Source organism: Coptis chinensis, chromosome 1, assembly GCF_015680905.1.
Source record: "Coptis chinensis isolate HL-2020 chromosome 1, ASM1568090v1, whole genome shotgun sequence".
Classification (NCBI taxonomy): Eukaryota; Viridiplantae; Streptophyta; class Magnoliopsida; order Ranunculales; family Ranunculaceae; genus Coptis; species Coptis chinensis.
Genome location: NC_141456.1, coordinates 89,748,390 through 89,762,260, shown reverse-complemented (window position 1 = coordinate 89,762,260; position 13,871 = coordinate 89,748,390). Strand labels below are relative to the sequence as shown.

Below are 13,871 nucleotides of genomic sequence, written 5' to 3'. Positions count from 1 at the left end.
ACCTATATATTAACCTAAATTTCTAACAATTATTCTGATGCAAAAGCTAGGTGAGACTTCTAGATTGTTAAGAGCATGGAGAAAGAAAACAATACCAATATTCCTAAGTGTATAACATAACTTATTTATTTATATTTTTGAATTTTTTTAAAATTTTAACTAGAAAACAAATGCATATTATATCTATCTAATCCTAACAGATGCCTTAATTACACGTATTTCTATGCCCCCCCCCAAACAAAAAGCATGCTTTGTCCTCAAAGCATTTAAATAAAAAGGGTAGGAAAAATACCATTGAAGCACGTGAACTTCAGGAACATCTGTAAAACAAGGTTAGAACGTACTAATATAGGAAATAAAAACTGACACAACTCTATACGAGTTCTACCCATTATGGGGTTAACAAAAATGAAATTGCTTGGGACATAAGCAGACATTAACTAGAATGAAAACTTACCTTATCCCCCCGCATTACTCATCATCTTACTCATCCTCTTCTTTATTAAAGAAGTGAGGTTCCTTCACGTCCTGCCATGCCATGATAATTTGCCAGGCTTCCCGCCATTTATCATCTATGATTGCTAACCTATTAAGAGCCACTTGGTCTGACGGGGTGTAGGGTGCAACCAGATGAGGTTGTATCCTCCACCCTTGCCAAGTCATTGCACGGAAAGATCGAATAATACTATTGGTGGGTCGCATGCGATTGTCGAACCGTAATCCAATCCCGAAGCGTGTACAAAAAACAGGAAAGAAACATAGCATAATACGGGGAAACTAGAACGGGCATAAGAAGGTACTTATGCCTCATGCTATGGGATCGAGCTAAACTAGACATCAAGGTTCGGGAAGGTCGTGACACATACGTCCCGTGGCTAAAGCAAGGAAGACGCTTGCAAGTGGCATCATTCACAGAAGAAAAACGCCATTCCCCTAAAATGTTTAGCATGATCCAAAACATAACAGTTCCTATGTTCATGGACAGGCTACCAAAGGCGACGTTATATTCCCCTTGGTCCTCAATACGGAAAATGCCCGTGCCATACGACTCATGCAAAAACTCATAAGTGTAGACATATATATTATCGACCCAATAGCACCATGGGTCTTGTATTTCAGCGGGCCTAGCAAGTCCAAGAACAAATGCTAGCAAGAACCTAGTAATTTCCATTGGTTCATTATCAATGTTGATGGAGAACACTTGTTCTCCATCTGGTCTTACAAAGAAAATGCAGTTATCGTAAAAATAAGATGCTAGTGTTGGGGAATAAAGTGCATCCGGTCTTACCATAAGCAGCTCCCAGCCAACGAAAGTGATCGCTTCGCGAAACCAAGCACCATAAGTAGTGCTTTGGAACAAATCTTTGAAAGACTATTCCGGTATCAATGTTGGAGATGTCATCTCAAAATTACGCTTTGGAATAGCTGCGAATAACCGGATACTATGCGTGAAAAACTGGAAATTTTCTGGTCCACGAAGTCGTATGCCGAGCGCTCGATAGAAGCGCTGTCAGTCGCTCTGAAGAAATTGAAATTTCCAGTGTTTGAGGTCGGTCGTGGGCTCATCTTGGCGCTGGCCGGCCGACAAAAACTCAGAAAAATATACAGAGCTTGAAAGTGCGCCAGAGTTGCGTAAACTCGAAAATGAGCGAAAACGAGGGAATCGGGGAGTGAAAGGTGAGTGATGGAGTTTAGGTGTAGTGTGAGTTGTGAGGATAGATTGTATAAAGTTTATATATGTTTAAAGTTGCTAAAATGGATTGGGAAGTTGCCAAAACTAATTACGGCAGTTTTCGAAAATCCTAAAATTTCCAAACCCGAAAACGGAAACAACTCATTTTCTTGATTCTAATTCAAACCCAGTATCTTTTAGGTTGATTTTATGATAGAATGTACCTATTTAATCTAGATTTCATCCTACCATGATATTTATTCATATATATGCCTAAACAGCCATATTTTCACCTTGACTCCGCAATAAATTCTAATATGAGGGTTATATAAAAATAATGCTTGAATTGATAAAACAACCCCCAAACAAGTTGGGAAGGTGGAATCAATATGAAACAACCACGCATACTAAAAATAACCCCTTATATTAAAATTTTCATTCGGAGTACATTACACTATAAAATTCAAATTACAGAAATAAACTTGGATTAAAATAAATAACAATAAAGAAATTACAAATAAAACATAAAACATCAAACTATACTATCCCTAGCTACTCCGGAACTGGTGGCGGAGGGCACACGCTGTGGAGACTGCTCCTGAGCTCCTGAAGAGCCAGCACCATTCGTCCTTCGGCGACGACGCTCGTGCCTGGATGGTGTGTCCTCAGAAGGAGAGTCCCCGTGAGGTGGGAATCGAGTCAGCAACTCGTCCCGGAACTGGCGCTGAGCTTCTAGCTCGGCGCTCATCTGTTCCCACCTCTCGTCCTCTCTATGGGTACGGAGCTCGAAGTTGTGATGCATCGTTGCCTGTCGAGTCCGGAGGTCTTCACAGATAGTGTTAAGCTAACGCATGCCTCAATGGATCACAGCCATGCGTTCTGCATCTGTCCAACACCTCTCCAAGGCATCCGCATCAAAACAGGTCAAGTCCTCCTCATCCTCGGAGGCATCCTGATGTCCCTTAGCCTCCTCGGGATTCTCAGCTCCTCCATCCTCTTCTTCTTCTTCTCTATCCTCAGCCAATCTCCAAACCCGTTGGACACACTCCTTATAGATGTGAGGGTTACGGTGGAGAGTGATGTATGTCTAATCAGTCGCCTGAGCTGCTCTCAACTTGAACATGATCTTTGTTATCAACACAGGGAGAGGGGCAACAGTCCTCCCTACTCCCCTAATCATGCTCAGTAAAAACTCTAAGATGTAGAAGTCATACTTCCGCTCCTGGAGTATCCATAAGATATGGAGGCAGTTCAGGCCGATATCGCTGACCTTCCCCTTCCCCTAGACGTTCCGACCAATCCACTGGGCTGTAGCCAGCTGGTTGGTCCTAAGGGAAGCCTGTCGGACACAATGCGATCTTGCATTGTAGTCCCCTCCAATAACTGTCTCGTGCATCAATGGCTCTACCCCATTATCTTTGGGACTCCCCGCAGGGTGACATCCAGATGGACTCTAGGCGGAATGCCTAGAATCTCAGCCAACAACCCAGTCGTCACTTCTTCCGCCTCTTCGCTACAACAACAAAAATCCTAGTCCCTTCCAACTCCCTCGTATCATAGAACCGTCGGACTAAGTCCTCGTGGTAATAGGCTTCAGTCGAGTACCACAAGCTATTCCAGTCTCGACTGATCATCTCGTCACCATAAAACGGCGCGAAGTGGTCGGCGGTAAAAGCTTGCTCCGGCAAAATTCGGCATTGTTGAGCCATTGGAAGTTTGGAATGTAGTGGGGGTTTAAATGTGATGTAGTGGTGTGATATTAATAGACCGGTTGAAGCAACCAGTGGTGGTGGTGGTGGAGTGGTGGTCGGCAGCACCAAAATTTTGAATTTTCGGTGGTTTTTAGTGATGGAAATCGGTAGTGGTGGTGGTCGGTGGTGTTTGGAATCGATTTGGGTTGGGATTTAATTTGGGGCGTGGGTAAATTTTTGTTTTCTTTTTATTTTGATTTTGTTTTTTAGGTTTTGGAGCTTGGTCGTTAATGGCTGATGGAGAAGAAAACGATGAACTGATGGTGAAGGTGAAAGGCTGTCGCTGCCGGTGATGCTGGTTGGGCCCAAGCCCAAAATCGAAATTTGTGATTTTTTTCGATTTTCCGCGAAACTTCAAATCAAAATTGCCGCTTCGTTACCGGTCCGATTTTTGTGAATGAGATATGGAAATGATCAGGAGAGAATTTCCAATCCACTGATCCATAAAACACTCTATTCCGACCGTGGATGACATATAAGATAGTGGAAAATGCCTCGAAGTGCGTGCATGACGTACGTTATGCGAACAATTAAACTTTAAATTCATAGATTATGTCAACCCGAATCGTAATACAATAAAACGGCCTCAGCAACTCTAATGGGACATAAATATTTAGCGAAACCGAACACCCACCCCCAAACAAATTTTTACAACGAAGCTTAGAAAATTTGTTTTTAGCAGTGGGTCTTTTAAAGTCAGATTCCCGAGACTTCCTAGGTTACTATGCTTATTCTTTAATATATATATATATATATATTTTTAATTTTAAAAAGAAAAACAATAAACAATAAAGACATAATTCACCCCATAGAGGAACATGACTTAAAAATCCGAGAAAACATGCAAGAGTGGAAAACGTGAATTATGTCAAACGTGGACTTCGGATCCGGTACTTACAGCCACACACTCCATAGGGAGGGCCCGGTTACCTTAATGGTGCACTCACCAATATATGGAAATGAAAGGAAATGCACCAAACACAAAAGTTGAGTCGTTTATAGTCAGATACTCGAGACTTTATCTAGACGTATGTATGAACATGCAGTTTATCATATATCAACAACCGAAATAATTGTGGATCATTCCATAAATAAATATCACAAAAAACATATCCAAACACAATCAAGCACCAAGATTTCCTATGACTCAACCTAGTGAAATGAAAGTTTAAGTCCGATAACCCTATTATGTAACCTATCATGCACCTTATTTTTCATTTTTGAATGAGTGGGTGTTCTAGTAAATAAGTGTGGAAAAGTGAATGGTTGTGAAGAATATGGTGGATATGGATAAGTTGTAGAAAGACAGCCTGTAAACAATGAGGATGTGATTTTAGCACAAAACTCATTCATTGTGTGTGTAGGGATTTGTCTCAATTCTGAAAATGAAGGTGTCAAATGGTTTGTCCCTTACGTAGTATTTGTTTACTAGGTGGATTTTAAAAAATTATGAAGCACGAAGAAACAACGGGGATCGGCAAACTCGGGATTCCTTTGAAAGGGTGGAAGGAGGGGAATCGAGGTGGATGTTGTGCAAAGTAGTTATTGATAGGGTGATTCATCACTTGCTTGAAGAAACTCATCGAATTGCTCATCTAGATTGGACATATCCTCGTTACTATGATAGTCCTCTATATCTTTGAGAAAGTCATCTATCTCCTCCTCATCCGTAATATGTGTATCGACTAGTGTAGGGATGGAAATATTGGAGTCTGATCTTCCAAAGGAAAGAAATTTGGGCATATGATTATCGAGGGAAGCGTGTTGTTGAAATAATCTCGAAAGCAACGCTCTCGATCATGCTAACCTTTCCATCCATAGACGAATCGGGTAACTGTGTCCTTGTTTTAAAAACATTGACTTCAACAACAAGATGGCCAAAAGACATGGACATTGAACCATCGCGGCAATTAATGAGCGCATTGGCAGTTGCCAGAAAAGGTCGCCCTAAGATGATCGGGATAGAGTCATTAACGACTTCTGTGTCGAGGATGACAAAATCAGCCGGATAGTAAAAATCCTGAATTTTTACCAGAACATTTTCGACGACACCCTTAGGATACTTAATAGACCGATCAGCTAATTGCAATGTCATTCTAGTGGGTTGCATCTCGTCTAGACCTATTTGTCTATACAAATAAAACGGGAGTAAGTTGACACTAGCCCCCAAGTCTAATAACGCGGTCGTCGTATAAGAATCTCCTAAAGTGCATTGTACAGTAGGACGACGAGGGTCCTTGTACTTAACAATTCCATTATGTTCAGATAGAGTTGGGAATTGTTCTATTAAAAAGGCGTCTTTTGGTATATTGGTCTAACGCCTAGTGGTACACAATTCCTTAAGAAACTTAGCATGGTGTGGTAGCTTTTTTATAGCTTCGAGGAAGGGAAGGTTTATAGTTAGATACTTGAAAACATCCCTAATCTCCTCGTAATTTGTATCCCTACTTAACATGGCTAATTTTTGTGGAAACGGTGGTTTCTGTCTATATTTAGCAATGGTATTACCTGGGTGTTTAATCGTGGCTTCCTGTTTCTTAGGTTGTGTTGTAACTGGTACCTCTACAGTGGTAAGCTCTTCAGTTTCTATTTCGGTATCTAGTAATATAGCAGGTGTAGGGGCTACTGGTGGGGTAACTATAGGCATAGTTACTTTGTTATCAACCACTCTACCAGAACGGAGGGTGGTGATGGCATTTAGCTCACCTACGGTTTCATACTCATTACTAGTATTATCGGTTATCTCAAAGGCTGTATTTGTTGTTTTAGGATTAGGTATTTCGTGAGCTGGAAACACACCTTTGGGTTGGGCTTTATCTTGAGCCAACTGTTTGGTTAAATTATTAACGGATTGTAGAAATTTTGGTTAGATTGAGCCATGGTTTGGAAAAGTTTTTGGCTCACTTGTATGAAGGTGTCAAGACGATCCGGTTGTGTGGGTGTAGTAGTCACGGGTGGTGTAACTGGAACTATTTCACGTGAATTATTTATGGGTGGATTTTGGTAGTTATTATTTACCGGAACGATACATCTATTAGCGTTATAATTATTATAACTACCTTGACTTTGTGCTTGACCTTGACGAGGTTGCACTTGGTTGTTATAATTATTAAAATTCCCCTGACCCTGTCCTTGTCGTAATGGGGCTTGGTTAAAGCTGTGCGTAGGCCTAACATATTGATTATTGTACCCTTGGGGTGTGACATTTTGGTTATTTCTCCAACTGAAGTTGGGATTTTGTCTCCAAAGGGCGTTCGGTTCACTATTAATGGAACAAGCCTGTTCATAGGCTATAGGACAGTGGAAGTCGGGATGCTCAGGGCTCCAACAGAAACTACATTGATTTGAATTTACATTCATGACAGGGATAGGATTTTGTTGAACCGAAATGGCCTCTACCTTTTTAGTGAGTGATTCGATTAGTATTAGAAGAACTAGCGGAGCGGTGGATATCGTCACTACCCCCCCAGTTGTTATTTCGCTTAGTTTGGTCCTCTAAAAATTTATAAGCCTCCGAGGCTCCTTTGCTTAAGAAACTACCCCCATTAATTATGTCTAGGACTTCTTTATGGTGGTGTAGAAGTCCTTTGAAAAAGGCACGAACTAACGTGTCTTTCGCTAAGTTATGATGTGGACACTCTATAAGGAGATCGGTGAAACGATTCCAAGCTTCTGAAAATGATTCATGAGGATTTTGTCGAAAGAAATGAATTTTGGAAAGCATCTCATCCGTCTTTAGGGGTGGGTAAAAATGTTCCATAAACAGTGAACAAGTTTAGCCCACGAGTCCACGTAATTAGGCGTTTGGGCGTTAACCAAGACGCCGCTTTATCGGCTAAGGTGAAAGGGAATACCCTTAATTTAATTTGTTCCGCACCAACCGTAGGATGGTGGAATGTTGTTAGGACTTGTTCAATCCCTACGATGCCGATAAGGTTTTTCATGGTCTAATCCATGAAAAACGGGTAACAAATTAAAATATTTGGGGATTCGAAATCCTCGGTCCGGTCTGCTTGAACGATGCAAGATTTGGGGCTATCGCTCAAGGCTTTGTAGAAGTCGAGAGAGGCTCTCTTCTTCGTCGGGCATTGTGTTAGGTGATGTGTGTGAAATAGTAGCTAGAGGTGTAGTGGGTGGTATACTAGATAGACTTGTTTGTTGGCGTTGTTGTGTAATGACGCTCGGTGTTTTTGTTCGCCGGACCTTAATCTCATACAAGGCTAAAACCAAACTTAGCTAAACACATCAACACTCCAAACAATTACGATATACTAGTATAAACCTCTAACAGGAGAGCGAGGTGTGGAAGAAAGGAATACGACAAGCGCCCTTGCTTTCGCTTATGAATAGCGTCTTGTTTACGCGTGTTCAAGAAGTGTATATAACAAGTTAGAGAACGAAAAATATGAAAAATCAAAGTTCGAATCAAAACCGAAATCCGACAAAATTTGCTAAGGGGGCTGTCTTTCGGATAGATAGTGGTGATCGTCGCTCGGGTAATTTTCAAATTACAGTGTTTTTAGGTCGCGGTTCCTCTTGCTCAATTTCTTGCTATGGCTATATGGTCGCGGTCGCTCAAGAGCGCGCTCAGTGTAATTTTTACCCGAATTTTTCAACTCTGAAATGGACAACCACAGTATGAATCAAACAAGGGTGGGTGGGTGTAATGGGACTTTAAGAACAGTACTAACACTACGAAAACAATACAAAAGTGAAACTAAGATGGCAGCGGCGCCATTTGATAATAGTAAAATTGAATAGTCGTTGTATTATAGTGGTGAGTATTCCCGCCTGTCACGCGGGTGACCCGGGTTCGATCCCCGGCAGCGGCGCCATTTGATAAAAGTAAAATTGAATAGTCTACCTACGAAATGAACGATGAACTCAAAACGTAAGTAAACTAAAACTAATCTTATGATGCTTATATTTATCAAAGTTTCCTACTCTCAAGTCTATGAGATATAGTGGAGTAGAGTGATTCGTTCCACTCTTAGTCCTTCCGCATGCTATGTTCTCAAGTGTAAGTACTCTAAACTTAAAGTCTAATGAGAGATTTACGAAAAAGGCAACTAGACTACGATGCAACTATCCACGAAATGCAACTAGTCGACGATGGGAATAACTAAGGGAATGCTACGTTGATTCGATGATAAGGAGTTAGAGGGGGATTGATTCCACCTTAACCTCGACTTAATCCTATTAACGACTAATCATCGTAATCCGAATTGAATCGGGCTTCGCTAGAACAATTGGTTCTTCCTAATCCCTAATTACACATGGCATTCCTACCAATTCATAACTAGCATGTGAATGATTAAACCCATTCTCATGGTGAACTAATCGTTTCTAGAGTGGAAAGGAAATTACGACGATTCTACGATATTCGGAATCAAGCTTTCATCAAGGCTTCTCAACCCCCTCTAATGGAGGTTTAGCCGAGAATCATTACACAATCATTTCCGATTACGTTTAAACTAAACATGATATAAAGAATTGAAATTTACTTAATTAAACAATAATGAAATCTAATTTAATGACTAAAATGAAATAAAGACAGGAATTGAAATTAGATCTAGGAATGGAAATGACAAAATCGAAATTGATGAAAAATACTACTTTATTGATCTAATCAAAATGAAGAACAAGATTCAAAGGTTCAATCTAATACAATAATTGAAATGGAACTAAACTTAATTAATCTTCATGAAAAACTAGATCTAGAATTCATTAATGGAGGCTACTAATCTAATCTATTTCTAGGTCTAACTATCTATCATTAACTATCTACCATTAACTAACTACAAAGCTTTTGTTTTTATACATTCAGATCCAAAAATCGTGCATGGGCTTGGAGCCATGGTTTGGGCCAGAGAATCAGGCCCAAAACCCAATTCTTTCAGTCCAAAAAGGCCTCTTCAGCTGCAGTTGGCTTCAACAGACTTTTCGTCCACATCTTCTCCTCTGATTGGATCAAGACTTAGACCATTAGAAAGCTTTTTCCTAGCCGGTCGTTTTGACATAAGGTAGGCCCCATTCCGAGGTCTGAGTCCAAAGATATCGCCTTCGGAAGTTCTGCTGACTTTGTGTTTTGTTTCTGCCCGCGTCGACTTTTTAGCTTTTGACCGGGCTTTTAGAAAGTCTTTGTCTTCTTGAATCCTGGCCTTTAATCACGGAACTCCTTAGTAACCGAACTTTGCTCCTTTATCTCACTAAAGTGGCATATATCTGCACATAATGGACTTTGAGGCCTGAAATGCATAAAAACACGTAATCAGTGTTAACTCTTAATTATTACTCACATAATTGGTCTAAAGGTATGACTGTTAAAGGGTTAAAAGTACAGTTTTGGGCTCTTATCATTGTGCTCTGAGTAAACTTTCAGAAAGTGTAATGCGAGGTCTTCTCATCGAGGCGTAGGTGCGCTTCGTAAGCGTCCGGGCGTAAGTTTAGAGGAAAAAGAAGGAAAAGCTTGGAGTGAAAGGTGAGGGATGATGGTGGGGTGTAGTGTGGTTTGTTAGTGTAGAATGTAAGGAGTTTAAATAGGTTCTGAGCTTCCAAAACGAATCGGCAAGTTGCCAAATTGTTTTAAGGCAATTTCCGAAAATAGAAAAATTCCAAACCCGAAAACGGAAACAAACCATCTTCTTGATTTTCTAAAAATCCTGGTATCTTTTATACTGGATTTAGAATAGTAACTTCTAAACTCTCCTAGATTTCATGCTACCACCACACATAATCATAGATATGCCGATATCGGCCAAATTCTCAACCTTTCCTCCAAGACAACTTTTTAGATGATCATATAACTAATTATGCTCGGTATAAATATTACCACCCCCAAACAAGTCGGGAAGGTGGGATTAATGATAAAAACAAGCAGAACTTGAAAATAACCAATTATATTAAAACTAAAATTTAAATCCAAACAACATAAAACAAACACATTAATATTTAAATTTAACAACTGAATTAAATCCAACTAATAAAAAAAAACATGAAATAACAGCGAACACAAACTGATGGTGAACACCTAGCCATGTGATGAAGATGGACCCTGAGATGGAGATTGGTCCTAGGATAGAGAATGGCTTGAGCCATCTGTCCTTCGGCGACGACGCTCATGCCTTTCAGACTCTGCTGAAACAGAATCCTCCACGGGTGGCATGCGTCGTAGCATCTCTATTCGGAACAAGCGCTGTGCTTCCATCTTAGTCCTGAGTACTGTATACTCGGCTTGGTGATGCTGGTGGATAGTCTCCATGTTAGACAAGATATCGTCCTGAACCCTTTTGAGCATTTCAAGTCTCGTCTGAAGGTTCGTTTGCTTAATTCGAACTACAATCTGTCTATCTCGGATATCTTCACAAATGCCATAAATGCAACGCAAGCCAGTTTGTAACACTTGCATGCGTTCTAAATTAGAACTACAACTATCTAATGCATCGTCATCCAGACATGTCATATCCTCCCTTTCATCCTCCTACTCAACCACCTTTTCTTCAGACAATGGCCAAGTCTCTTGGATGCAATCCGTATAGATACTTGCATTAGAATGCAATTTGATCTTAATAGGAGCAGATTTTGCGACAGCTCTAAAGGAGAGCATGATCTTAGTGATCAATACGGGAAGAGGCGCCAAGCTCTTTCCCACTCCTCTAATCACATTAAAAATTAAATCGAGGATGCAGAAATTATACTTATTCGTTTGCAAAATCCAGAGAACGTGCAGACATTGTAGACCGATATCGCTGACTTTGTCTTTCCCGAGGACGTTCCTACCAATCCACTGAGCTACAGCCAGTTGATTGGTTCTCAGGGTTGATTGGCGGACGCAATGAGATTTCGGATTGTATTCACCCTCCACGACAGTATCTTTCATCAAAGCAGGAACTCCAGTATACTGGGATTCCTGAATGGTCGTTTCTAGGTTGCTTTCAGGCGTAATTCCTAACAGCTCAGCCAACAACTGTCTCGTTACTTCCCTCCTCGTTCCTGCTACCTTAATGAAAATCTTATCCCCCTCCAATTCTCGCTTCTTATAAAACTGTTCTACCAAATCATAGTGATAGAACTCCTCAGTCGAGTACCACAGTCCGTTCCAATCCCTCCTAATCATCTCCGGCGAAATGGTAAAATGGTCGAAGGCTACGAAGAAACGCGTGCTCGCAAAATTCTTCGTCGTCAGTAGCCATTGAAGTTTTTGAAACAACCAATGGTGTAGTTATGTTTTCCTTTTTTTTTTTTTTTGGTGTTTAAGGTTGAAATTTTGTTAATGGCGGTGGTGGGTTGTTAGCGCGATACTATTCATGGAAACAGAGGGGGCGCAGGTGCGCTGCCAGTGCGCGTGGGTTTGGGCCCCAAGCCCAATTTGAATTCCGAAATTTTCCGATTTTTCGCGCAATTTCAAATTCAATTTGCCGCTTCGTTACTGGCCCGATTTTGGCGAATGAGTTATGGAAATGATCAGTAGAGAATTTCCAATCCAATGATCCATAAAACACTCAATTCCAACTATGGGTGATGTATAAGAAGGTGGAAAAACGCCTCAAAGTGCGTGTGTGACGTAAGTTATACGAACGAAGGAAATCTAAGTTTTAGATAACGTCAACCCAAATAAACTACAAGTAATGGGCCTAAGCAACACAAATGGAAAGTTCGAGCAATCCGGATGGAAAGACCGACTGCCCACCCCCAAACAAATTTTTAAACACAAAATTTGTTCTAACGTGGGTCGTTTAAAGTCAGATTCCCAAGACTTGTTAGATTGCTATTTCTAAGATTTAGAATTTTTTTTATTTTTTTATTAGTTTATTATAAGAAAAACGAAAAACAATAAATACATAATTAACCCCATAGAGGAACATGACTAAAAAATCGAGAAAACATGCAAAAGTGGAAAACGTGAATTATGTTAACTGTGGACTTAGGATCCGGTACTTACAGCCACACACTCCATAGGGAGGGCCGGTTACCTGAATGGTGCACTTACCACTATATGGAAGTGAAAGGAAATGCACCAAATGACAAAGGTCAATCCTCATAGACAGGGTCCTATAAAAGGACTTCCTCTACATCAGGGGACAGAAGTTCGTGAAAATGTTTTAACCGTTGACCATTAACTTGAAAGGTATTGTTGTCCGTGGGATTTACCAAGGTGATTGCCCCGTAAGGGGTGACTTCAGTAACCAGGAAAGGACCAGACCAACGGGTTTTTAGTTTCCCTGGGAAAATATGTAGACGGGAGTTGTAAAGCAAGACCTTTTGACCGACCACAAACTCTTTGCGCAAGATTTGCTTATCATGAACACGTTTCATGTTAGCTTTATAATCCTTTCGCGAGATCGTAAGAATCGCTATGGATTTCTTCAAGCTTATTTAATTACAACTTGCGTTTGACACCTGCCTCATCAATATTGAAGTTAAGGCTTTTTATAGGCCACAGAGCACGGTGTTCTAATTCAACGGGCAAATGACATGGTTTCCAAAATACAAGTCTAAAGGGAGACATACCTATAGGAGTTTTGAAAGCAGTTCTATACGCCCATAAGGCATCTGATAGACGCTTCGACCAGTCTTTCCTATCGGGGTTTACAGTTGTTTCGAAAATCCTTTTGATTTCCCTATTAGAAACTTCTACTTGTCCGCTAGTTTGTGGATGATAAGGAGTTGCTACTTTGTGTGTAACTTTATACTTTTTCACTAGGGATGCAACAACTATATTGCAAAAATGTGTTCCACCATCACTAATGATGGCTTTAGGAATGCCAAACCGATAGAAAATATATTCTTTAATAAAAAATACAACGGTCTTATGGTCATTGCTACGGCAAGCTAGGGCCTCTATCCATTTAGACACGTAGTCCACGGCAACTAGAATATAAATGAAACCGTGGGAAACAGGGAAGGGACCCATGAAATCAATGCCCCAAACGTCAAAAATTTCTACTATCAAGATTGGATTTAATGGCATCATATTACGTTCGCGGATTCGCCCCAAGTTGTTGGCAACTAATACACGCCTTGAAATGCACTTGGGCATCCTTAAAAAGGGTAGGCCAATAAAATCCGTGATTGAAGAACTTTAGCGGCTGTTTTCATCACACTAAAATGGCCACCACACTCTTTTGTCATGGCGTAACGATAGAACTTCATTATATTCCCACCGGGGAATACAACGACGAATAATCTGATCTGCACAATACTTAAAAAGGTAGGGCTCATCCCAGTAGTATAACTTAACTCTGGCCAAGAACTTCTTACGTTCAATTCTTGACCAATTATAAGGCATAACATCAGCCGCTAAATAATTTACAATGTCAACATACCATGGTACTGAAAAAATAGCATACAGATGCTCATCAGGAAAAAAGTTCGGTATGGACTCAGAATCACTATTATCGTCGTTTGTAAGTCTAGATAAGTGGTCGGCAACTACGTTCTAATGTGAA

The 13,871-nt window shown here is 40.5% G+C and overlaps 1 pseudogene; it reads left to right on the top strand.

Annotated features, from left to right (window-relative positions):
- The first annotated feature begins 7,043 nt into the window (after positions 1-7,043).
- LOC147525706 (small nucleolar RNA R71) lies at positions 7,044-7,137 on the top strand (annotated as a pseudogene).
- Positions 7,138-13,871: the final 6,734 nt, after the last annotated feature.